General features: G+C 43.2%; 1 protein-coding gene across 1 annotated transcript in view; it reads left to right on the top strand.

The window, feature by feature from the left end:
* Positions 1-920: 920 nt before the first annotated feature.
* The window catches only part of LOC141098747 (catenin alpha-2-like), a 767,899-nt gene continuing 741,700 nt past the window's right edge, over positions 921-27,119 (top strand). Inside the window, exon 1 of the mRNA XM_073586719.1 lies at positions 921-1,144. The gene's annotated coding sequence lies outside the window, so the exon portion shown is untranslated. The remainder of the gene's footprint in view (positions 1,145-27,119) is intronic.

Genomic DNA, 27,119 nt, shown 5'->3' with positions numbered 1-27,119 from the left:
AATTGTACAGGTGAGTGCAGAGAGCTGGTGTTTTACATTACATGTCAATTTGACAGCCAGCTCAGAAAACGACCATATTCCACTCCCAAAGGGCTGCAAAATGCCACCACCTAGGAAACACCTAAGACCACTGCATTAGATGGTCCAGCAGCCGCCCTTGCTGGCTGCACCTGAGAAAAAATCCCCGCCAGCCCTCACCTAGTTATGCACCTGCCTAAAGGCAAAGACACAATGGTGCGACCATTCACAAAAGTAATAGGGATAATTGTGGGAAATTTTTTTAGTTTTAAAAATTATAAAAATTCCTTGTGTGATATTGGTTACCATCCGCTTTTCCCTTGCCAGATAGGTTGATATCACTGAGCCATTACTATGGCTGTATGTTTGCATTAAAGAGCTGAAAACAGGTCAGGTCACTCCTTGGAACCCACCAAGTATTAAACACCAATTTTCTGGCTAACACTGAGATTTGCGGCAAATCAAATTTGAGGGAAAATTCATCAAACTCGAATTTCAGAAGATTCTACCAACTCAGGTAGGTGGATACGTAGATATCAGATAAATATAATCATATGATAATAGATATGAAAAAGGAGAGAGAGATATGAGACCGACGGAGACGTAAAATATACAACAAATAAACGGAAAGATCCGGACTGTAGACACCTGCAAAAAAGTAACGGTGAAACGACAAAGTCAGTATAATCAGACTCAGAATAGAAGAGCTGAAGGAGTTACACCCAAACAATAGTAAATCAAATACACTGATTTTTTTTTTATTTCCTCCCGGCCCCAATCATTGACTATGACCCTCTTGGATGCACAGTGGCGGCTCATGTCACAGATGGCTTGTGTGTGTTTCAATAAAGCTGTTTAGAAAAAAAGAGAAAAATCGTAGCTATTGAGCATAGAGGGGAGTGGCGGAGCTGAGCTCAGCTGATGCTGGCTCCTGGAGACCAGAGCTCACATACAACACATTGGAGCTGTCACCGGAGAGGAGAGCAGAGCCCCACTGCTGCCACCGCTGTGTGTACTCTCACCCTGCCACACAATCAACCTCACAATAAAAACAACTACCCTCTAAACCCTGTGGGATTATATTCTTATAAAATACCGGGAGGAGGCAAGTGCAAGCACCAACGAGGTGAGTAGTTGTGTGCATGCATCCATCCTACTCTCCATGCAAATGGCAGATGTCTGGGTACCAGAAAATGAAATGGAATTTGCAATTTTTGACAAATTTTTTTCAAATTTTTTTTTTTCAATATTTTTTTTTTTTTAGGTTGTTGGAAGCATTAGCCGGTCTCCATGAGCACAGTACTACGCTCAACAATGGTCCTCTTGCCTGGTGTGATTTCATTGCAGGCAGGCGTTTTGGAAGGATGCTGCTGATCTGATGGGGAGGGGGGATTTGGCTGCTGATGTACAGGGAAGAGCGCTTTTCCTTTCTTTATTCCCTCGTGTTTCTCCTTTGTGATGGGAATAATATAATAGCAGACATCTGCACGTCTCTTTCCCCTTTGCCTCTTTCACAAACCGACCCTCCCCCTGTACTGACACCCCCCTGCATCCACTGCCTCATACCGACCAGCTGCCATTAAAAATGTATAAGGCAAGGGGTGTATTTTTGCATTTGTGCAATTTAGGCCTCGGAATTAATTTTTGTTGTCTTTTTTTATCTTTTTTTTTTTTTTTTTTTTTAAAGATTCCAACCACCTGCTTAATATTGTTTTCTAGAATTGTCTTACATTCTGGGGATTGTGGGGTGAAGAAGAGGAGAAAGTGTTCTCAATAAGTGACCAAGGCTTTAAGTCTATATATAACTTTTTTATCATGTACCGGTATTTTATTTTTTTATATTTTTTTTTTTACTTTATGGTTCTTGCAATTATGATTTTAGAGACAATTAAAGAGAATACCCATGATTTATTTATTCTGTTCCCTTTTCTGCTTCATTTTCACTTTTGTATTCTCATCCGCTACAATGTGCGCTGTTTTTTATTATTTTGCGCCATTTTCAGCAACTTTTAAGAGTTTTCCTACGTGTTGTGTGGTCTGACTCCGTATGTGAAGTCTTGTCCCAGCCTGTAACTGAGCTGACAGAAGGGATGCCAAGAACTTCTAGTACAGAAATAGAGAGAGAGAGAAATTTGTCATTTCTTATACAGTTAGGCACTGGCACATGTTCACTGAAGGCAATTTTTTTTTTCGTTTTATTTATTATTATTATTATTATTATTATTATTATTATTATTTAATATTATTGTATTCTTTTTACAATTTGTGTATTAATAATAATGCTATATTGGTAGTTTGCATTATTATTATTATTATTATTATTATTATTCTTAGTAGTAGTAGTAGTATTAGTAGTAGTAGTGGTAGTAGTGCCATATTACACTCATGTTTAATTATTAGCTTAATTTTAATACATTTTAAGAAAATTTAGTAGTATTAGTTCATTATTACATATTAGTTTATTATTATTGTTACTTTCTGATTTATTATTGGTATTATTAGCTGTCTATTAACTATTCTTATTATTTTAAGTGGTGCATCATTAGTATTGGTAGTTCATAAGAAATTATTAATATTATTGTTAATAATAATAATAATAATAATAATAATAATAATATTAATAATAATAGTGATTACTATTAGCATATTCAGTTGTCTAATAATGATAACCTATTATTATGTTGTTATTTATTATTGCACTTATTATTTTTTAATAACATGCTACTGGCTTTGTTAGCCAGTACTTTATTATTATTATTATTATTATTATTATTATTATTATTATTATTATTATTGCAATGTTGTATTGTAAATAAGTAATAGTAATTTTATAAGCTGTTTGTTTATTATTATTATTATTAGTTGTCCAATAAATTACTATTTATTAATTACTAATTACTATTATTATTATAATTATTATTGGCGCCACTGCCAATTAATTAATTATTATTATTATTATTACTATTAGCTGTCCAATAAATATTATTACTATTATTATATTTACTATTGACATTACTGTTAATTAATTTATTATTATTATTATTATTAGTTGTCCATTAAATACTATTACTGTTATTATTACATTTATTATTGGCACTACTGCCAATTTATTATTATTATTATTATTATTATTATTATTATTATTATTATTATTATTAGATATTTATTGTTGGTATTCTTTGCTTTCCATTAATTAGAGTTTACCTTGTTGCCTCTGTTGTCTCTGATGCTCGCATGTTACCCTCGGCCCTGGGATGAGCTGTCGATGGTCGTACAGAGGTTGACTCATCACTCTGTTCAGCACATAGTTAAGTCACTGCTCTGTGTAGTCAGCGTCCTCGCCTGTCTGTGGTGGGTCACTATTGTGAATACTCCAGAGAGGGAGCATTATGTTCTTGCTGATGTAGATGTCATCGCTGCCGCTGCTGGTGCTACCGACTTTTAGTATTATGTATCCTGGTCTCTATGTGTTATTGAGCTTTCCTATATGACTGCCTATAAACAATCTTGATTTTTCTAGGGTCGACCCAATAAGTTTTACTTTTTATGTCCACTTTTGTTGAATCATCATTTATTGATGCTCTGCCTTATATTGGTCTGATCGATTCTTACTTTCTCGATTCCCTTGTAAATTTGTGCAATTGATTGACAATTCATTAGGCCGCCATGCTGAGGTACTGATAAATCAGGCGGATCGAGTTGATGAACGCATGACTGGGTGTCCCCATGTTTAAAGATCACAATATTTTCATAATCGACGGAAAAATGAGAGTTAATCGCTTTTTGTTAGTTTGCATTGTTTCTGTGAACAGGAGCTTGTGTTTGTTTTGCTATAAGGTTTTCATTGTTTTTCAATCACTTTGACATCTTGTTTTTTTCTTTTGGGTATGATATGGATATATGGTCATCTTGTGACATTATAATGGGTTAATGGACAAATCCTGTGAGGAGCCTAGATTTGGTGCCTGTGAAGATCTGTGGTTGTGGTTTGTAATAATCATCTAGGCAGGTTAACGATGCAAGTATTTTTTATTCCTTACATCCATGGTTTTTCAACAACTCTGGGTATATGGCCGAAATACAATATCCCCAGTCCACAAGATCGCTTCTCCAGGGCCGGTAGTCCCACTGCCATCATACTAGGCGATGCTCACTGTCTCCCAACTATTGGTTGGCCCACAGATTTCATATCTCCCTCCAGTATAGTCTGCAGTCACAGTCCATACTCCTTGAGATGACAGGTAACACAACCAAAGCCCATGTATCCAGCAGCAACAGTTCCAGTTAATAAAGATCCTGACATCCAAATGACAAATCTCTCAACTGTAGCAAGTGTGTTCAGCCCAGCTGGCAACTGATCTCCAAACTCCATAGGTCATCCACCCATGTCCTCCAGGACGTTATTCTCATTCCGATCTCTTCGACATCACTCCAACAACTTCCACCCCCTTAAACATTTGCTTTTAGCTCAAAAAATGAAGCATATTCCGACATCCCATCAACTGGGATTGTATGTGAAACCCCCTTTGGTGACGGCTCCTCTGGATCTACACAATGGGCCTAGTAGCTGTAAGAACAATGGAATGATAGAGTTCCTTGATTACTACTCTTGGGTTTGGCCTTAGGTATGCATAATATCTGTCCTTCATGTCTTCTTCTGCTTAGTGTCACTGAATGTAAACATTGATTCCTGAGGCTGACCTGTCGAGCATGCAAATCACTAATAAAACACAGCAAACAAACCTGTAATAAAATACAATAATATCGACACAACAGGTACTCCGTGCTGGAAAAAGTCTGCCACCCGTAAAGCCATTGACCACTCTAGGTCCATTTATTCTATAGTCTTTAGTAAGTGGCCAACTCCTCACAATGCCCAACTTTTTGGCTTGGTGTTGACAGACATTGATGAATCTCTTATGACCAAGCTACCAAAAAGTCAAAGGGCATCTACTGTATTTTTTTTTGTCAATGTGCTAATATTTTTGGGATTATCATCAAAATGTTACTGGAACCTTATGTTTACTTTATGTCTTTATCTTTGGTTATGACAAGAATGTGAAGAGATATGACAGAGAGGTGACTTGTGAAAAATCATGAAGAGTCTAAAGTTGGTGCCCAGTTTCTTGGCTTGGTGTCAACAGGCATTGATCAAATCTCTTATGATAGGTCTACCAAAAAGTCAAAGGGTGTCAACTGTATTTTTTTCATCAATGTAGCAAAGCTTTTGGGATTATCAGCAAGTGGCTTCCGGAATCTTATGTTTTCATCTTTGGGTATGACACAAATATGATGAGATATCACGGGAGTCCTGTGACAAAATATTGGGTCAATCGACAAATCCAATAAGGAGCTTAAAGTTGGTGCCCAACTTTTTGGCTTGGTGTCGACAGATATTGATGGAATCACTTATGATCGGGCTACTAGAAAAGTTGAAGGGCTTCTACTGTATTTTACCTATTGACATAGTAATGTGTAATTGGGTTCATAAACAAGTCGCTACTGGAACCTTTAGTAAAATTTTTGAAAAATCATAGAGGTGAGAAACAAATAATTCCCCATCACTTTATGGCACAAAATGAGAATTACAGTAACTATGATATTAATATAATAATCTAACTTTAAATTAAATTAGAGAAATGCAAAAAAAACCTTAAAGGGGTAAAAAAAAACTGGATATGTAAAAAATAACAACTTAGTCATACTCACAGTCTGTCTTCTACCTGCGTGGATCCAGTGTTGACAGTTCTGTAATCTACTCTTACACAGGAAGAGGAGACATTACGCTTCCACCAGCCACCAGACTGGTTAGGCGACATGGAGACGTGCCTCATCATAAATATTCCATTGACATGCTGCTAAAATTACCTGACCACTGCAACCAATCACTAACCACCGCTGTCCTGCTGATGGTGGAAAAAGGTCACTCCTTTTCCTGCGTAAGTGCAGATCTCAGAGAGGCCTGAGTGGAATACAGGTGGGTGCCGATAGATAAGTATCTCTTAGCTATTTTTTACTGTTCCGATCTACCTGGGATTTTTTCATTTTGTCTGGACAACCACCACTTCATGTTACATCTGCAATAAAAAAAAAGAAAGGATGATACTTACCTAAACTTGTAGACTTTATTTCATAAGTATCCAAGAAAAGGCCTCAAATATGGGACATATTTCGGTTCAACGGATGTCTAAGGAAGAACCTAAATGTGTCACCTGTTTCATGCTTTTAGCTTTACCACAATAGAGAGGAGCCAGAAGAATGCAGAGTCTGATTTCTCGAACTCCTGCATGGATTAGAAGCACTTTACCTTTATGTTAAACGGTGTAGGTTTCTTTTATCAGTGCAGGGGTTAATAGGCTCATTTGAGAGCTCATGGAAGCTTTCCTGCATTAAAGGGAATCTGTCACCCCATTTTTCGACTATCAGCTGCCGGCACCGCCATCAGGGGCTTATCTACAGCATTCTGGAATGCTGTAGATAAGCCCCCAATGTAACCTGAAAGATAAGAAAAATGAGTTATTTTATACTCACCCATGGGCGGTCCGGATCCGGTTTTGGTCCGATGGGTGTCGTGGTCTGGTCCAGCGCCTCCCATCTTCTAACGGTGATGTCCTCTTCTTTGCTTCCCGTTGCGGCTCTGGCGCAGGCACACTGCTCTGCCCTGTTGAGGGCAGAGCAGAATACTGCAGTGCGCAGGCGCCGGACCTCTCTCCTGCCTGGGCAGGAGCCACAACAGGCAGCAAAGAAGAGGACGTCACCGTTAAAAGATGGGAGGCGCCGGACCGGACCCCGACACCCATCGGACCAAAACCGGATCCGGACCGCCTCTGGGTGAGTATAATATAACTCATTTTTCTTATCTTTCAGGTTAAATCAGGGGCTTATCTACAGCATTACAGAATGCTGTAGATAAGCCCCTGATGGCAGTGCCGGCAGCTGATAGTCGAAAAATGGGGTGACAGATTCCCTTTAAGGCTCTCAGCTGTTCACTGTTAGTCACTCCCATCTCCTATAAAATCTGGGCCCTGGCTAGCACTCATTGTCAGAGGTAACTTATGCTGCATGGCTGGTGGTTATTGGTGGTTATTTGAGTAAGTGTTTGGTGGATTTATCTGAGACTGTTGCTAGGTTTTGGGTGAGTAATAATTCCCTTTCTTCTACTACTTTGGTTTAACCCCATCCTCCACTCCCCAATGCATTCCTCTGTTATTTCCTCTGTTATCTGTGTGTGAATATTTGTATGCTTGGTATTTCTTTGTTACCCCTCTTCGTATTACCTTGTTAGTCTGGTTGGTGTATTGTGGTACACTATTACTCCACTCTTCCCTTGGTGGGGGAAGGGAACAGACTGAGGGTGGATTCAGGAGCTAAGGCAAGATATGTGGCACTGGTGTCTTCACCATCAGAAGTAATCTGGGGAACAGGGCAAGCTAGGGCACCCTTCTAGCATTGTGGACAGGGAAGAGGCCCCTCATCCCGGGACATCTGACAACAGTGTTGTGACACATTGTTTATCTTTTTCTTGTTTTCTTCTCCATTCCTGAGATATGGCTCAATCTTCCCTGCACACGTGTAGTTTCTTTAACCAAATAATGCTCCTCAAGAAGACCCTCATGGAGAAGAGTTAAAGACCACAGCAACTTAGCTAGCAAGAGTAAATTTATGTATCAATAAAAAGGAACCATGTGTCAAGAACTAAGAGATTCAAGAACAATTAATAATCAATGCCACATTCCGGAGATAAGTGGCATTTACAACCATATTTGTGGCAAGTGATAGGTGCTGTTTAACTTTCACCAATATTTACGTGATCGGCCGTGTCCCTGTCTTTGGTGCAGTCTCCGACACTGAGCCCGCATCTTTCTCCACATTTGATGGCTGATTTAATCAGTCATCAGTTGTCTTAACCTGTGGTGCTCCACCCGCGGCTGTTAAGCAGTTATACCCCGCTTTCAGTAACTGCATGATTTAACAAGCGCCGGCTGGTAGACCATGACAAGTCCCTCTCATCGGTGCCCTTGTCACATGATTGCAGGGTGCCGATGGATTGTCATGAGAGCCGAGTGTCTTCAAATGTTGTATGAGGTTCTGAGATTTAGTATTTTGGCCAAGGGGAGTCATTGAAGTCCAATGCTGTAAAGGAAGTGTAATAGTTGGGGTCATGCTTCATATATTGCATTGGGGCATAAAAAGGTTGTCCATGCTCGGGATTCAAGATTTGTGAATCTTCAAAGCATGTTGTGTGTGAACTGTCAGTATTCTCGAGACCCAAAAGTGGACTTGTGCGTGACCCCAATTATATGATATTCATACAGGCGGTCATGTGCAGACTAGACTTGTGCGGCATCACTCAGTACAAAGTGAATTGAGCAAGACTGGACATGTTTAGTCGGAGTGTGGTTGGAAGTATGAAAAACACATACTTAGAGTCTCATGACTGCACACTCCCGACACCAGCACTGGAGAATCCTGACATTGCGGTGTGAGGATTCCCAAATCTGCAGTCACACAGTGTGACTGCAGACTTGAGACTGAAGCCTGGACAACCCCATTAGGAGCTTTGAGTTGTGCTGAACAAAACTGAGTTATTTATTTCTTCCTTTAAAGGGAAAAAAGGGAAAGTGACTTATTGAATAACTCACAATTTTATGCTAAATGTATTTTTTTAATGTTTAGTAATCTATTTTTTCCATATCACAATCTGTATTAAATAAATATTTGGAAATCTTGACATTTCCACAATGGCCACTGGGGCATTTTTAGACGCTGATTTTCTATCGTTTCAGGAAACAACACATGTACATAGCCACAATAAACAGAATCTGAGCCTATCTTTTCTATCGAAGCATCTAATGAGCGTGTGCTAATAACATTGTGACGGGAGGGGGAGTTGCCGGATCTGTGACATCTGTGGCTCTTGTGTATTTATGTACCTGTCACTGAAATCATGCCTCTGATGTTAATGAAAGGATAGGATATATGAGTTTAAAATATCCCCCAGTGGTCAGTGTGAAAATGACACAATTGCTAACCTTGCTTTTTAAGATGGTCATATTAAAAAAAAAACAATTTAATTTAAATACAACTGAAAAAAAAACCCTGATTTTAGCAAAAGGTAATTTTCTGATGATTTCTTCCATGTAATACTTCTAACAACTTTTTTTGAAAGCTGAAAACATTTTTATAAAATATATATAAAGCTATCAGACACGTAGCACATACTGGCGAGTTCTCCAAAGAACAATTAGATTAGAATTTCCATACAGAAAGTAAACAGGCTTCCATCTGAGAATTCCTTGACTTTGCAGTGACTTTGGAAGCCGTATAAATCATGGTAAATTTATTTAGTCCGCTGCCAAGTCATTCCATATCAATGTTGCGTTAAATGTCACCTACTGAAGCTGCAGGTATCAAAAAAGAAATGAAATGTATAGATATGCGTTCAGTATACGGTGCAATATGGAAAAAGTCCTCTGCTCTCTTTATGCTTTATTTTTTTTTTTATTAAAACTCATTTTTGCTATTGAATTTTGTTAAAAAATTGTGCACAATTTTGCTTTGAAATATTTTTTTTTTCTTCTCATTGCTGGTTACAGAATGAGTTAACTGAGAATCGGACAGTGAGCGTTTACTAAAAGACTCTTATTTGACTATTTCTGAACTCAACTAATTTATGAACGCATACAGAATATTAGAATTAGAATATAATTAAAAAGGTAATTTATTTCAGTTCTTCAATTCAAAAAGTGACCCTCATATATTCTATAGGGTCATTACACACAGAGTGATCTATTTCATGTGTTTATTTCTGTTAATGTTGATGATTATGGCTTACAGCCAATGAAAACCCAAAAGTCATTATCTCCGTAAATTAGAATACTTTATAACACCAGCTTGAAAAATGTTTTTAAAATCTGAAATGTTGGCCAACTGAAATGTGTGTTCAGTAAATGCACTCAGTACTTGGTCGGGGATCCTATGGCATCAATTACTGCATCAATGCGGCGTGGCATGGAGGTGATCAGCCTGTGGTACTGCTGAGAGGTTATGGAAGCCCAGGTTGCTTTGATAGCAGCCTTCAGCTCGTCTGCATTGTTGGGTCTGGTGTCTCTCATCTTCCTCTTGACAATATCCCATTGATTTTCTATGGGGTTAAGGTCAGGTGAGTTTGCTGGCCAATCAAGCACAGTGATACTGTTGTTTGTTAACCAGGTATTGGTACTTTTGGCAGTGCGGACAGGGGCCAAGTCCTGCTGGAGAATGACTTTTCCATCTCCAAAAAGCTTGTCGGCAGAGGGCAAGAAGTGCTCTAAAATCTCCTGGTAGACGGCTGCGCTGACTTTGGTCTTGATAAAACACAGTGGACCTACACCAGCAGATGACACGGCTCCCCAAACCATCACTGATTGTGGAAATTTCACACTAGACCTCCAGCAGCTTGGATTGTGGCCTCTCCACTCTTCCTCCAGACTCTGAGACCTTGATTTCCAAATTCAGTGCTTGCATTTTTTAAAACTTAAGAAGAGGAGGCGATAGAGCTGGAGGCTGTTTCAGCAATGTAAGCCAAAAACAGTTCCTGATGCTCCGGCTTTAAAAGCAGTCTACCTACTCCCTTAAAACGGAGCCTTACAGGCCTTCCAGAGCAGCACCATGACATAGGCTCAACACCTCCTGCCTTAGCTGTTATTGTGTTTTTGGCACTACCAGCAGATGCACCACCACCAGCATCAGTACCAGTGGCCCCCCACGTCCGTGTCCTCTTCGACCATATTTCCTCATGTTTTAGAAAATTGACCCAAAATACCAGCAGATATATGGTACTGTATCACAAGCGTACAGCTCTATACAGTCTAGGGATAACAGTAAATCTCTGTATATATTTCATGAGTCATACACAGATGCTCACAGGCTCAGTATGGATTACCCAATAAAATAAAAAGGTGAAAAAGGGTACAGTATCACCAGATACAATGTATTTATAGTATAGTGTAAACATTCTGAATCTCCATATACATTTCAGGAGGCAGACACAAACACTCTCAGACCCAGTATGGAGTACACAAGAATATGAAAAGCTGTAAATGGGTAACGTAACACAAGCGTACACCTATATACAGTGTTGGGCAAATTTGAAATCTCGGTAAATATTTCCGGAGTCACCCTCAGACGCTTACTCAGTCTAGGTTTGACCATAATAAAAAATGTTGCGAAAAAGGTACTGGATAACAAGATAGCAAGTATATATATTATAGGGTACAATTGAAATCTCTGTAAACATAGTCCCGTAGTCAGTCTCAAACGCTTACTCAGTATGGATTTGACCGTAATACTAAATGTCGAACAAAGGTACTGTATATCAAGATACAAGCTGTATCGAGTATAGGGTAAAAATTGGTATCTCCGATTCACCGTATATATAGAAGGCGTAAACCACACACGTCTCCAGTGCCGGATCTTCCTTCTCTCTTCATGTTTGTAACACATGGTGGTCAGCCATTTGATCCCTAGGCACGACCGGCTTACAGGACTATTTTGGTGAGCACAAATTTCCCTTTCCCCTTCCTATTTTTCTAAGTAAACCACACACGCTCACTCACTATGGATGATACCGTAATACAAAATTTGGAACAAAGGTACTGTATCACCACATGCCAGGTGTATCCAGTCTAGGGGTAATTGTAAATTTTCGTCTATACTTCCGGAGTCAGACACAGACACTCACAGGCTCAGTATGTATTACACCGGAATTTAACAAGTAGAAAAAGGGAAAGGTAGTCGAAGCGTACAACAGTATACAGTGTTGTGGTACTTTTAAATCTTCGTATATATTTCAATCTCAGTAAGCCAGTCCAGACTCTCCGCTACTGGAAACTACATGGCTACAAGTACAGACGGAAATTTGAGTGTTATCAGAAATTTGGGAATTACTCATCGCGGGAAAACCTCCCGGTATATGTTGCAGAGGCGATGCAGACCCTCAATTTCTGTGTCTGTGGAGACAGCAAAAACGGTACTTTGTGAAGAAAGGATTGCTTTATCGCAGTAGCGTGGATCACATCACCGTTACTCATCTCCATCAAACTGTGATCACAGGGAGAGATGTACACATGGTCCTCACTGCCTATCATGATGTGTCTGGTCATTTTGGAGTGCCAAAGACAGAAGCCACAGGCTGTAGGCGATTCTATTGGATTGGCATGAGAGGAGACATTGAAAAATGGTGGCAGGAATGTCACACGTCTGTGACTATCATAACTGTGAAAGGTGATCATAAAGCACCACTGCATCCGCTTGTAAGTTGACGTCCATTACAAATGGTAGCCATTGATCATCTGAAGGTAGAGGCCAGCAGGACAGGGCAAAGCTACATCTTAACCAACATCGATCAATACACCAAATTTCTAGTGGCCGTCCCTGTGAAGAATTTAACTGCCCAGATTACACAGTGGTGGAGCAGTGATAGTTAAGTATTGCAACTTCCAAGTGTTGTTGCCATGACCAAGCAGGGGGCACACTTGTGGTCGACGGTACTGGCACAGGGCTCTTCATAGTACGCTAGTGTTTCTGACGGTGGGTGACCGTCAGAGACACTGTATTGTAGTATGAGGGGCCCTGTGCTAGTGCCGTCGGCCATCTATGGGCCCATCCACCTGTTCAGAGCAACGGCACTTGCCCGGGGGCGCCAGGTGTTGACCCCAGCCATTGGGGGGGTGGGCAGCCCACTTAGAGAGGTTTCAAAAATGGCATATGTTGATGTGTTGGCTGGACATTCAGGTGCTGCAAAGGGCGGGATTGGGCAAGTCCGAGGAAGAGGAGGACAAAAGCGAGGCAGTTTTCTGGGAACCTATGTGTCATCAGGGGAAGGTGGGACAAAATCCTTTGCAACCCATACATGGTTCATTTTAATGAAGGTTAGATCATCAACATTTTGGGTAGACAGACTGGTCCTTTTTTCTGTCAGGATTGATCCAGCAACACTGAAGACTCTTTCAGATAACACACTAGCAGCAGGGTAAGCGAGCTCCTGTAAGGCATATTGTGCCAATTCAGGCCAGGCGTCCAGTTTAGAGGCCCAATCGTCAAAGGGGAATGACTTGTGAGGGAGAACATCGATATTGGAGGAAAAGTAGTTTGTAACTATAGTTGACAACTGCTGTCTCCTGTCACTTTTAATCGATGCAGTATTAGCAGTCGTGTGAGCGGTACTTGAGAAATCATTCCACAACATGGTCATTAAACCCCTGTCTCCAACGCCACTTTGGCTGTGTACACCACGAACACCTCTTCCATTGTGCCCACTACGGCTCGTGGGAGAAATAGCACCGCTGCTGTGTGCTGGGAAAGCCTCAAACAACCTGTTTACCAGAGTTGCTTGTTTGTTAGCCAATATTCTCTAGGTTCTCCTGTGGCATGATGTTGTGTAATTTGCCTTTGTAGCGTGGATCGAGTATAATGGCCAGCCAGTAGTCTTCATCTCTCATCATTTTGGAAAAGCGGGGGTCCCTTTTTAGGATCCGCAAGGCATAATCGCACATGTGGGCCAATGTTCCAGGTGTCAAAGATGCACTGCCAGTGGAGGGTGGAGGAGCACTTTCTGGCAAATCCACATCCCTACAGTCACGCACAAACATTGTACCAGACCTCAGAATGCCAACATTTTCTCTTGCCCCCTGAGAAGCATCCTCCTGCCCAAAATAATCATCCCCCTCATCCTCCTCCTCCTCTTCCTCCACCTCGTCCAGGACAGTTCCCTGACCAGACAATGGCTTACTGTCATCAAGGCTTCCTTCTTCCTCCTCTGCAGATGCCTGATCCTTAATGTGCATCAAACTTTTCATGAGCAGACGCATAAGTGGGATGCTCATGCTTATGATGGTGTCGTCTGCGCTTACCAGCGATGTGCATTCCTCAAAACACTGAAGGACTTTACAGAGGTCTTTCAGCTTTGACCACTGCACACCCGACAATTCCATGTCTTCCCTCAAACTGCCTGCCCATGTATCCTCCCACAAATGCATTACAGCCTGCCTCTGTTCGCACAGCCTCACAACCATGTGCAAGGTGGAGTTCCACCTTGTTGCAACGTCTATGATTAGGCGGTGCTTGGGGAGGTGGAGCAATCACTGCAGCTTCTGCATACGAGTGGAGTGGACGTTTCAGCGACGGATGTGCGAGCACAGTCTTCGCACCTTATGTAGCAGGGATGTTAACTCCGGATAATTATTAAGGAAGGCAAGGTACGTGTGTGAGTTTTGCATGGGCTATGGCTGCCACAAAATTACAGCCGTTCTCACTGACTAATTTGCCTGCCTCAAGATGTAGACTGCCCAGCCATGTTTGTCGCTGAAAGTAGTCGGCCAGTACCTCTGCGGTGTGTCTGTTGTCGCCCAAAGACATCATCTTTAACACAGCCTGCTGACGCTTACCACTAGCTATTCCATAGTGGGACACCTCGCGTGCAACACTGCCAGCTGCGGATGGAGTGCTCATGCGACTGCGCTGTGTGGAGGAGCTTTCACTGATAGAGGAGGAGGAGCGAAAGCCTACAGCCAACTGTTTCCTATACCATGGGCTAGGCAGCTCTGTTCCACCGCCACTGTCCCCAGTGGAGCCTGCATCCTCCACATTAACCCAGTGCGCAGTGATGGACACGTAAAGGCCCTGGCCATGCCTACTGGTCCTTGCATCTGTTGTGAGGTCCACCTTTCCACTCACTGACTGTTTTAGTGCATGGACAATGCGGTCTTTCATATTCAGGTGGAGGGCAGGGATGGCTTTTCGAGAAAAGAAGTGCCGACTGGGTAGGTCATAGCGTGGGACAGCGTAGGCCATGAGGTCGCGGAAAGCTTCACTTTCAACCAAATGGTAGGGCATCATCTCAAACGAGATTAGTTTGGCAATGTAGGCATTCAAACAAAGTGTACCCTGATGAGAGGATGAGTACTTTCTTGTCCTACTCAGAGTGTCTGGTAGGGTGAGCTGGACTGGAGAGCTGCATATGGGGGAAGTAGCAGTGGATCGGATGGAGTGAGAGGGGTTTGGTGATGGTAATGGTGGTGATGGCCTAGATTCAGTGTTGTGTTGCAAAACCATTGTGATTCCCTGAGTGCTTTGGCCTTGCGACAACACCTCCACATTTAGTGCTGGTGGTGTGCTTAAACGGTGGCGGTGGTCTTACAGTGGGTGAAGCGATGGAGCATTGCTGGCTACCTTCAGTCAGAGCAGGTGCACATGTGCTACCTGAGATTTTGTAGTCCGTCCATGCTTGCAAGTGCATGTTGATTAAATGTCTAAGCATGCAACTGGTATTCAAATTTCTGAGTTGTTTACCTCGGCTAAAGGTCCTTCCGCACTTCTTTACAGATAATTTTTGCCTCATCAGTAGGATTTTGGACAAAGAAGTGCCACACTGCACTCTTTCTACTATGGTATACATTTTCTGGCCTTGCACGCTGTGCTAAGTTGACCGTCTTGCCAAGCTGTCCTGCAACTCTTTTAGTTTTTGGTCCTCGTTTTTGGACAGCTACAGACCTGCCAGATAACCGCTGTTGCGATGTCAATGCCTGCTGCAGATGCTTCTCCTTATCTGAACTATTGCCTGCGCCACCCTCCTCCCCCAATGGATGCCAATCCGGGTCCAGAAATGGGTCATCCATCACCTCCTCTTCAAAGTCATCTGCACCTTCCTCTTTACCTTCCTCTGTGTCACTGTGTAAGATGGTATAGTATGCGGGAAGGGGTAATCGAGTTTCATCAGGGTCAGATTCTGGCTCAATAGGCTGCGAGGGCAATGTAGTGCTCTGGCTCGATGTACCAGCAGAATCATCTAGCAGTGGCTGTGCATCAGTGCACTCCATGTCATATTCATCTTGAACAGGGGAATTCTGGATTTGACTGGATAACCCAGGCATGGTATGTGAAAAGAGCTCCATAGAGTAATCTGAAGTGTGGGCTGCTGCATCCTTCACTTTTGATGGGGATGAAGGACACAAGGAAAGGTGTTTTTCCTGACCAGAACTGTTATGATTGAGTCACCGTAGGAGGCAAAAATAGAAATGCTAGCTAAGTCCAGAAAACCAGAGAAGTTGGCAGCTATCGGATTGCAGACCCCTGAACCTATCAACACAACTAGCAGTAGCCGTGGGGGGCTCCTACGATGCCCTAGGCCCCTCGATCACAGCCGGAGGACTACATAGCCTAAAGACAGAAAGGGAAATCTAAACTGCCCCAGAGCAGACCCCAAAGCAAAAGGCAGCCCCCCACATATAATGACGGTGAAGCAAGAAGAAAGAACAAAACACAGACAGAAAGATAGACTGAGCAAAGATGGGGCCCACGCAAGCTTAGATAGGAAAGGACAGGAAGGCTGCTGTCTGCAATCCGTGAAAAACCCTATGAAAATAAAAGCCAACAAACTGACAGTAAAAAAGGCCCTGAAGACGCTAGGCTTCAAAAAAGCTATGTCAGTACTCAGGAATATTCTGAAGACAGAGCAACAGGCAAAAGGAGATTCAGCTCACCCCAGCAGGGAATGGCAGAATCCAGAAAAGCAAGGAAAACAAAACACTAATGCAAAAAGGCAAAGCAGAAATCTTAGCTTTAGATGAGCAGGAATCAGACTGGTTTCCTAGAAATCCACAGAGAAATCACCCGCAGGCCAGAAGGGCGTCGGCAGCCTTATATCCAGTCATTAACTCCACTCAGCCAGTCATTATCATCAGCCCCAGGTGTTTGACAATCAGGCTCACTACCTTTCTTCACCAGAAGAGGGAGTTCCTCGGGCATCAGTAGTGAAGGGGAAAATGAACTCACAACAGTACCTCCCCCTTGAGGAGGGGTCACCGAACCCTCAACCACGCCACCAGGGCGATCAGGGTGAGCCCGATGAAAGGCACGCACCAATCTTTTGGCATGAATATCAGAGGCAGAGACCCAGGAATTATCCTCCTGACCATAACCATTCCACTTAACCAAATACTGGAGTCTCCGTCTAGCCAGACGGGAATCCAGTACTTTCTCTACCTCATATTCCATGTTACCTTCAACCAATACAGGGTCTGGAGGTGCAACCCCCGGAACAACAGGTTCAACAAACCTCTTCAACAAAGATTTATGGAACACATTATGGATTTTTAAATGTGACAGGAAGAGCCAAACGAAAGGAGACCGGATTAATAATCTCCAAAATCTTGTAAGGTCCAATAAATCTAGGCTTAAACTTAGGAGAAGCCACCTTCATAGCAATATTTTTTGATGATAACCACACCATATCACCAACCTTAAATTGGGGACCAATGGTCCTATGTCGGTTGGAAAACCGCTGGGCCTTTTCCTGGGAGAGAGATAACTTATCCACCACTTGGTCCCAGATCTGGTGCATTCTCTCCACCACAGTGTCAACCCCTGGGCAGGCAGAGGGCTCCACCTGCCCTGAAGAAAATCGAGGATGAAACCCAAAGTTACAAAAAAAAGGAGACATCAAAGTGGCAGAACTAGCTCTATTATTTAAAGCAAATTCGGCCAAGGGCAAAAATGAAACCCAATCATCCTGATCAGCAGAAATAAAACATCTCAAATATGACTCCAAGGTCTGGTTTGTTCTCTCTGTTTGCCCATTGGTCTGAGGGTGAAAAGCAGAGGAGAAGGACAACTGAATTCCCAGCTTGGAACAGAAAGTTCTCCAAAATCTAGACACAAACTGGACTCCTCTGTCAGATACAATGTTCTCAGGAATCCCGTGCAAGCGAACCACCTGTTGTAAAAACAGGGGCACCAATTCAGAGGAAGACGGCAACTTAGGGAGTGGTACAAGATGAACCATCTTAGAGAACCTATCACAAATCACCCAGATAACAGTCATCCTTTGAGAGACAGGCATATCAGAGATGAAATCCATTGAAATATGGGTCCATGTCCTCTTGGGGACAGGCAAAGGCATCAACAACCCACTACAGCGAGAACACGATTTAGACCGGGAGCACGTCCCACACGACTGCACAAAATTCCTGACATCACGAGACAAGGAGGGCCACCAAAAAGACCGACTCACCAGATCTCTAGTACCAAAAATACCTGGATGACCAGCCAAAGCAGAGCAATGAACTTCAGACATCACTCTCTTCTTCCACTGGTGAGGAACATACAACTTTCCACTGGGACAACGCTCAGGTTTGTCATCCTGGAACTCTTCCAGAGCACGTCTCAAATCGGGTAAGATGGCAGAAAGAACTACCCCTTCGCCTAAGATGGTAGCAGGCTTGGTCACCACAGGAGAATCAGCAAAGAAGCTCCTAGAGAGGGCGTCAGCCTTGACATTCTTAGTTCCAGGAAGAAAAGAAACCACAAAATCAAAACGTGTAAAAAACAAGGCCCACCTAGCCTGTCTAGGGTTCAATCGCTTCGCCGACTCTAGGTAAATCAAATTCTTGTGGTCAGTGAGGACCACGACTTGATTCTTAGCTCCCTCCAACCAATGTCTCCACTCCTCAAATGCCCATTTCATGGCTAACAGTTCCCGATTCCCCACATCATAGTTACGTTCAGATGGAGAGAACTTTCGGGAAAAGAAAGCACAGGGATTCATTTTAGATGTTACAGGATCCTTTTGGGACAAAACAGCTCCTGCACCAATCTCAGAAGCATCCACCTCTACCTGGAACGGAAGTGAGACATCAGGTTGCCGCAAAACCGGGGCGGAGGTGAATCTTCGCTTCAGCTCCTGAAAGGAAGAAACAGCCTCCGGAGACCAATTTAACACATCAGCACCCTTCTTAGTCAAATCAGTCAATGGCTTGGCAATACTAGAAAATTTTGCTATAAATTTCCGATAAAAATTAGCAAAACCCAAAAACTTCTGGAGGGCCTTCAAAGAAGTGGGCTGAACCCAATCGTAAATGGCCTGTACCTTGGCCGGGTCCATTTCAATAGTTGACGGGGACAAAATAAATCCCAAAAAAGAAATCCTCTGTACTCCAAAAAGGCATTTAGATCCTTTGACATACAGGGAATTCTCCCTCAAGATCCGGTACACAGTCCGGATATGTTCCACATGAGAATCCCAATCCTTGGAGAAGATCAAAATATCATCAAGATAGATAATCAAAAAATTATCGACAAAATCTCGGAAAATATCGTTCATGAAGCACTGGAAGACAGAAGGGGCATTAGTGAGCCCAAAAGGCATCACCAGGTACTCAAAATGTCCCTCCGGAGTATTAAACGCCGTCTTCCATTCATCCCCATGCTTAATGCGAATAAGATTATACGCCCCCCTGAGGTCAAGCTTGGTAAACCAGCAAGCACCTTTAACTCTGGAGAATAGATCAGAAATCAGGGGTAACGGATACTGATATTTAACAGTAATTTTGTTGAGAGCATGATAATCAATACAAGGTCTTAATGATCCATCCTTTTTGGCTACAAAAAAAAACTGGCACCTAAGGGTGACGAGGATGGTCTAATATGACCCTTCTCCAACGCCTCCTTAATATAGGATCGCATAGCCTCGTGCTCGGGTACAGATAAATTGAAGAGCCGACCCTTGGGAAATTTACACCCCGGGCTCAGTTCAATAGCACAGTCATAACTCCTATGAGGAGGCAGAGACGCAGACTCATTCTCACTAAATACATCATAAAAGTCCGCCAAATAATCAGGAACATCATGCGACTGAGGAGAGGTGGAAAACACCGGAGCCTCACTAAAGGCACACCGACAACCCCAACTCACCACAGACACAGATTTCCAATCCAAAACTGGATTATGAATTTGTAACCAGGGAAACCCCAGAACAATAGTATCATGCAGATTATGTAACACCAAAAACCTGCAATTTTCTTGATGGTCTGGGGCGACCCGCATTACCACCTGGGTCCAAAACTGAGGTTTATTTTTAGCCAAAGGAGTAGCATCAATCCCCCTCAAAGGGATTGGCGTCTGCAGAGGTGTCATCGGAAATCCACAACGTTTAGCAAAATCCAAGTCCATTAGGTTTAGAGCTGCTCCCGAATCCACAAAAGCCTTGGCGGAAAATGTGGACAGGGAGCAGATCAGAGTAATAGCCAGAAGAAACTTAGGTTGAACACCACCAACAGAAAACGTGTGTGCAAAGCGTTTCTCGCGTTTAGGACAGACAGAAATAATATGCGAGGCATCTCCACAGAAAAAACACAACTTATTACGCCTTCTGAACTCCTGACGCTGCTCTCTGGAAAAAATTCTATCACATTGCATAGGTTCAGACATCTGTTCAACAGGTGGCAACACCTCTCGTGCAGCTCTGCGTTCGTGTAAACGCCGATCAACCTGAATGGCTAAAGACATAGAATCTTCAAGACCAGAGGGAACAGGAAATCCCACCATAGTATCTTTTATGGCTTCTGACAACCCCTTCCGAAAGAGAGCAGCCAAGGCATTATCATTCCAGGTAGTAAGTACTGCCCACTTTCGGAATTTTTGACAGTACAATTCTGCAGAATCACGACGCTGGTTCAATGCCAGCAGGGTCTTTTCAGCCTGATCAATGGCATTAGGTTCGTCATACAACAACCCCAAGGCCTCAAAAAATGCGTTCACATTAGTCAGAATAGGATCATCTGGTTTCAAAGAAAACGCCCAATCCTGGGGATCGCCACGCAGCAAAGAGATGACAATTTTAACCTGCTGCGCGGAGCTCCCTGACGAGTTAGGCTTCAAGGCAAAAAATAATTTACAATTATCTTTGAAATTCAAAAATTTAGACCGATCCCCAAAAAATACATCAGGTGTAGGAATCTTTGGTTCAGCAGCATGTGAATGAGCAAGGTAGGCGGTAATTCCCCGCACTTCCGCAGCGAGCTGCTCCACACGATCAGAGAATTGCTTTATCTCCATTGAGAGAAAAAAAAAATTCCCCCTACGGCCTCAGAGATAGAGAGGAAAAAATATACACTTTTTTTTTTTTTATACAATTCTTTCCTGCTACTGAGTACCCTAGAATCTGCGGTATGGCGGGTGATTCTGTTATGATTGAGTCACCGTAGGAGGCAAAAATAGAAATGCTAGCTAAGTCCAGAAAACCAGAGAGGTTGGCAGCTATCGGATTGCAGACCTCTGAACCTATCAACACAACTAGCAGTAGCCGTGGGGGGCTCCTACGATGCCCTAGGCCCCTCGATCACAGCCGGAGGACTACATAGCCTAAAGACAGAAAGGGAAATCTAAACTGCCCCAGAGCAGACCCCAAAGCAAAAGGCAGCCCCCCACATATAATGACGGTGAAGCAAGAAGAAAGAACAAAACACAGACAGAAAGATAGACTGAGCAAAGATGGGGCCCACGCTTGCTTAGATAGGAAAGGACAGGAAGGCTACTGTCTGCAATCCGTGAAAAACCCAATGAAAATAAGAGCCAACAAACTGACAGTAAAAAAGGCCCTGAAGACGCTAGGCTTCAAAAAAGCTATGTCAGTACTCAGGAATATTCTGAAGACAGAGCAACAGGCAAAAGGAGATTCAGCTCACCCCAGCAGGGAATGGCAGAATCCAGAAAAGCAAGGAAAACAAAACACTAATGCAAAAAGGCAAAGCAGAAATCTTAGCTTTGGATGAGCAGGAATCAGACTGGTTTCCTAGAAGTCCACAGAGAAATAACCCGCAGGCCAGAAGGGCGTTGGCAGCCTTATATCCAGTCATTAACTCCACTCAGCCAGTCATCATCATCAGCCCCAGGTGTTTGACAATCAGGCTCACTACCTTTCTTCACCAGAAGAGGGAGTTCCTCGGGCCTCAGTAGTGAAGGGGAAAATGAACTCACAACACAGAACCCTGCACTGATGACTCTGTGCTTGCAGGTTTCGAATTTTCAGAAGAGGAGGCAATAGAGCTGGTGGCTGTTTCGGCAATGTACACCAAAACCTGTTCCTGATGCTCCGGCTTTAAAAGCGGTTTTCCTACTCCAAGAAGAGGCAACCTTACAGGCCTTCTTGGGCCAGAGGTTGACGCAGGCTCAACACCTCCTGCCTAAGCTGCTATTGTGCTTTTGCCAGAACCAGCCGATGCACCGCCACCATCAGTACCAGCTTGCGGCCCCCTGCGCATATCCGCATATACTTCCTCATGTTTTGGAAAATGTACAAAAAATACCAGCAGTGAGTTGGTACTGTATGGTGAGCGTCCAGCTGTGTAAGGTGATTAAAAAAATTAAATCTACGTATATATTTTGATAGTCACAGACGCTCTCACAGTATGTATTTGACCGTAATCGAACAAGCAGATATACGGAACTGTGTTGTGAGTTCATTTTTCCCTTCACTATTGAGGTCTGATGAACTCCCTCCTCTGGTGAAGGAAGGTAGTGAGACTGATTACCAAACACCTGGGTAGCTAGATGATAACTGGGTGGCTGGAATTGAGGACTAGATTTAAGGCTGCCGACGCCCTTCTTCCTGGCTGGTGATTTTCCTGCTGGATTCTTGGAGACCAGTCTGATTCCTGCGTCTCAAAGCTAAGTTTTTCTGCTCTGCTTTGTACTCTTCAGTTTTGTTTTTGTTTTGCCTTGTTTTTTAGGAGTTCTGCCATCCCCGGCCGGGGGTGAGCTGAATTCCATTTTTGTCTCTGATCTGTTGATCTTTTGCTCTGTCTTCAGAATATACCTGAGTGCTGATATAGTCTTTTGAAGCCTAGCGACTTCAGGGCCTGTTTTTCCTATCAGTCGGTTGGCTCATTTTGATAGGGTTTTTGCGGATGGCAGACAGCAGCTTTCCTATCCTGTCCTATGTAGTTAGCTTGGGCCCCATCATTTGCTCAATCTATCTTTCTATCTGTGTTAGTGTTTTCATCTTGCTTCACCGTCATTATATGTTGGGGGCTGCCTATTGCTTTGGGGTCTGCTCTGGGGCAGTTTAGTTTTTCCCCCTTTCTGTCTTTAGGCTATGTAGCTCTCCGGCTGTGATCGAGGGGTCTAGGGAACCGTAGGAACCCCCCACGGCTACTGCTAGTTGTTGTGGATAGGTTCAGGGGTCTGCAATCCAATAGCTGCCAACCTCTCTGGTTTTTCTGGACTTAGCTGGTATTTTGTTTTTTCCTCCTTCGTTGACTCATCATAACAGAATCACCAGCCATATCGCAGATCCTAGGGTACTCAATAGCAGGAGAGAATTGTAAAAAAAAAGGAAAAAAAAAAAGTTTCCAAATTTTTTTTTTTTTTTGTGTGCTTATTTTTTCCTCTATATCTTTGAGGCCGTAGGGGGAATTTTTCTCTCAATGGAGATGAAGCAATTGTCTGATCGTGTGGAGCAGCTCGCTGCTGAAGTGCGGGGAATTTCTGCCTATCTTGCTCATTCACATGCTGCTGAACCGAAGATTCCTACTCCTGATGTGTTTTTTGGGGATCGGTCTAAATTCTTGAATTTCAAGAATAATTGTAAATTATTTTTTGCCTTGAAGCCTAACTCGTCAGGGAACTCCGCGCAGCAGGTTAAAATTGTCATCTCTTTGCTGCGCGGCGATCCCCAGGATTGGGCGTTTTCTTTGAAACCTGATGATCCTATTCTGAATAATGTGAACGCATTTTTTAAAGCCTTGGGGTTGTTGTATGATGAACCTAATGCTATTAATCAGGCTGAAAAGACCCTGTTGGCATTAAGCCAGGGTCGGGATTCGGCAGAGTTGTACTGTCAAAAATTCCAAAAGTGGGCGGTCCTTACTACCTGGAATGATGGTGCCTTGGCAGCCCTCTTTCGGAAGGGTTTGTCAGAAACTGTAAAAGATACTATGGTGGGATTTCCCTTTCCCTCTGGTCTTGACGATTCTATGTCATTAGCCATTCAGGTGGATCGGCGTTTACGTGAACGCAAAACTACACGAGAGATGTTGCCACCTGTTGAACAAATGTCTGAACCTATGCAGTGTGATAGAGTTTTGTCTAGGGTGCAACGTCAGGAGTTCAGAAGGCGTAATAAGCTGTGTTTTTTTTGTGGAGATGCCTCGCATATTATGTCTGTCTGCCCTAAACGAGAGAAACGTTGTGCACACACGTTTTCTGTGGGTGGTGTTCAACCTAAGTTTCTTCTGGCAATTACTCTGATCTGCTCCCTGTCCACATTTTCCGCCAAGGCTTTTGTGGATTCAGGAGCAGCTCTGAACCTGATGGACTTGGATTTTGCTAAACGTTGTGGATTTCCTATGACACCTCTGCGGACGACTATTCCTTTGAGGGGTATTGATGCTACTCCTTTGGGGAAGAATAAACCTCAGTTTTGGACCCAGGTGGTAATACGGGTCGCCCCAGAATATCAAGAAAATTGCAGATTTTTGGTGTTGCATAATTTGAATGATACCATTGTTCTGGAGTTTCCCTGGTTGCAAATCCATAATCCAGTTCTGGATTGGAAATCTTTTTCTGTGGTGAGTTGGGGTTGTCGGTGTGCCCTTAGTGATGCTCCTGTTTTCTCCACCTCTCCTCAGTCGCATGATGTTCCTGATTATTTGGCGGACTTTTATGATGTATTTAGTGAGAATGAGTCTGCGTCTCTGCCTCCTCATAGGAGTTATGACTGTGCAATTGAGCTGAACCCGGGGTGTAAATTCCCCAAGGGTCGGCTTTTCAATTTATCTGTACCCGAGCACGAGGCTATGTGATCCTATATTAAGGAGGCGTTGGAGAAGGGTCATATTAGACCATCCTCTTCACCCTTAGGTGCTGGTTTTTTTTTCGTGGCTAAAAAGGATGGTTCATTAAGGCCTTGTATTGACTATCGTGCCCTCAACAAAATTACTGTTAAATATCAGTATCGGTTACCCCTGATTTCTGATCTATTCTCCAGAGTTAAAGGTGCTTGCTGGTTTACCAAGCTTGACCTCAGGGGGCGTATAATCTTATTCGCATTAAGCATGGGGATGAATGGAAGACGGCGTTTAATACTCCGGAGGGACATTTTGAGTACCTGGTGATGCCTTTTGGGCTCACTAATGCCCCTTCTGTCTTCCAGTGCTTCATGAACGATATATTCCCGAGACTTTGTGGAAAAATTTTTGATTATCTATCTGGATGATATCTTGATCTTCTCCAAGAATTGGGACTCTCATGTGGATCATGTTCGGACTGTGTTCTGGATTTTGAGGGAGAATTCCCTGTATGTCAAGGGATCGAAATGCCTTTTTGGGGTACAGAGGGTTTCATTTTTGGGATTTATTTTGTCTCCGTCAACTATTGAAATGGACCCGGCCAAGGTACAGGCCATTTATGATTGGGTTCAGCCCACTTCTTTGAAGGCCCTCCAGAAGTTTTTGGGTTTTGCTAATTTTTATTGGAAATTTATAGCTAATTTTTCTGGTATTGCGAAGCCATTGACGGATTTGACTAGGAAGGGTGCTGATGTGCTGAATTGGTCTCCAGAGGCTGCTTCTTCCTTTCAGGAGCTGAAGCGAAGATTCACTTCTGCTCCGGTTTTGCGGCAACCTGATGTCTCACTTCCGTTTCAGGTGGAGGTGGACGCTACTGACATTGGTGCAGGAGCGGTGTTGTCCCAAAAAGATCCTGTGACATCTAAAATGAATCCTTGTGCTTTCTTTTCCCGAAAGTTCTCACCATCCGAACGTAACTATGATGTGGGGAATCGGGAACTGTTGGCCATGAAATGGGCATTTGAGGAGTGGAGACATTGGTTGGAGGGAGCCAAACACCAAGTCGTGGTCCTTACTGACCACAAGAATTTGATTTACCTGGAGTCGGCCAAGCACTTGAATCCTAGACAGGCTAGGTGGGCCTTGTTTTTCACACATTTTGATTTTGTGGTCTCTTTTCTTCCGGGCACTAAGAATGTCAAGGCAGACACCCTCTCTAGGAGTTTCCTTTCTGATTCTCCTGTTGTGACTAAGCCTGCTACCATCTTAGGCGAGGGGGTAGTTCTTTCTGCCATCTCACCCGATTTGAGACGTGCTCTGGAAGAGTTTCAGGAGGACAAACCTGAGCGTTGTCCCAGTGGAAAGTTGTATGTTCCTGACCAGTGGAGGAAGAGAGTGATGTTTGAAGTTCATTGCTCTGCATTGGCTGGTCATCCAGGTGTTTTTGGAACTAGAGATCTGGTGAGTCGGTCTTTTTGGTGGCCCGCCTTGTCTCGTGATGTCAGGAATTTTGTGCAGTCCTGTGGGACTTGCTCCCGGTCTAAACCTTGTTCTCACTCTAGTGGCTTGTTGATGCCTTTGCCGGTGCCCAGCAGGCCATGGACCCATATTTCAATGGATTTTATCTCTGATTTGCCTGTCTCTCAGAGAATGACTGTTATTTGGGTGATTTGTGATAGATTCTCTAAGATGGTCCATCTGGTACCATTCCCTAAGTTGCCATCTTCCTCTGAGTTGGTGCCCTTGTTTTTGCAACAGGTGGTTCGCTTGCACGGGATTCCTGAGAACATTGTATCTGACAGAGGAGTTCAGTCTGTGTCTAGATTTTGGAGGACTTTCTGTTCCAAGCTGGGAATTCAGTTGTCCTTCTCCTCTGCGTTTCACCCTCAGACCAATGGGCAGACGGAGAGAACAAACCAGAATTTGGAGTCGTATTTGAGATGTTTTATTTCTGCCGATCAGGATGATTGGGTTTCATTTTTGCCCTTGGCCGAATTTGCTTTAAATAATAGAGCTAGTTCTGCCACTTTGATGTCACCTTTTTTTTGTAACTTTGGTTTTCACCCTCGATTTTCTTCAGGGCAGGTGGAGCCTTCTGCCTGCCCAGGTGTTGACACTGTGGTGGAGAGAATGCACCAGATCTGGGACCAAGTAGTGGATAAGCTGTCTCTCTCCCAGGAATAGGCCCAGTGGTTTTCCAACTGGCGTAGGACCGTTGGTCCCCAGTTTAAGGTGGGTGATATGGTTTGGTTGTCATCAAAAAATATCGCTATGAAGGTGGCTTCTCCTAAGTTTAAGCCTAGATTTATTGGACCTTACAAGATTTTGGAGATTATTAATCCGGACTCTTTTCGGTTGGCTCTTCCTGTCACATTTAAAATTCATAATGTGTTTCAAAAGTCCTTGTTGAAGAGGTTTGTTGAACCAGTAGTTCCTGTGGTGGCACCTCCTGACCCTATATTGGTTGAAGGTAACATGGAATATGAGGTAGAGAAGATA

The sequence above is a fragment of the Dendrobates tinctorius genome, unplaced genomic scaffold (genome assembly GCF_039654945.1).
Source record: "Dendrobates tinctorius isolate UK_male_01 unplaced genomic scaffold, ASM3965494v1 ptg000095l, whole genome shotgun sequence".
NCBI classification, from domain to species: Eukaryota; Metazoa; Chordata; class Amphibia; order Anura; family Dendrobatidae; genus Dendrobates; species Dendrobates tinctorius.
The sequence above is the reverse complement of the archived record's forward strand: the minus strand, read 5'-3'. Positions and strand labels throughout refer to the sequence as shown.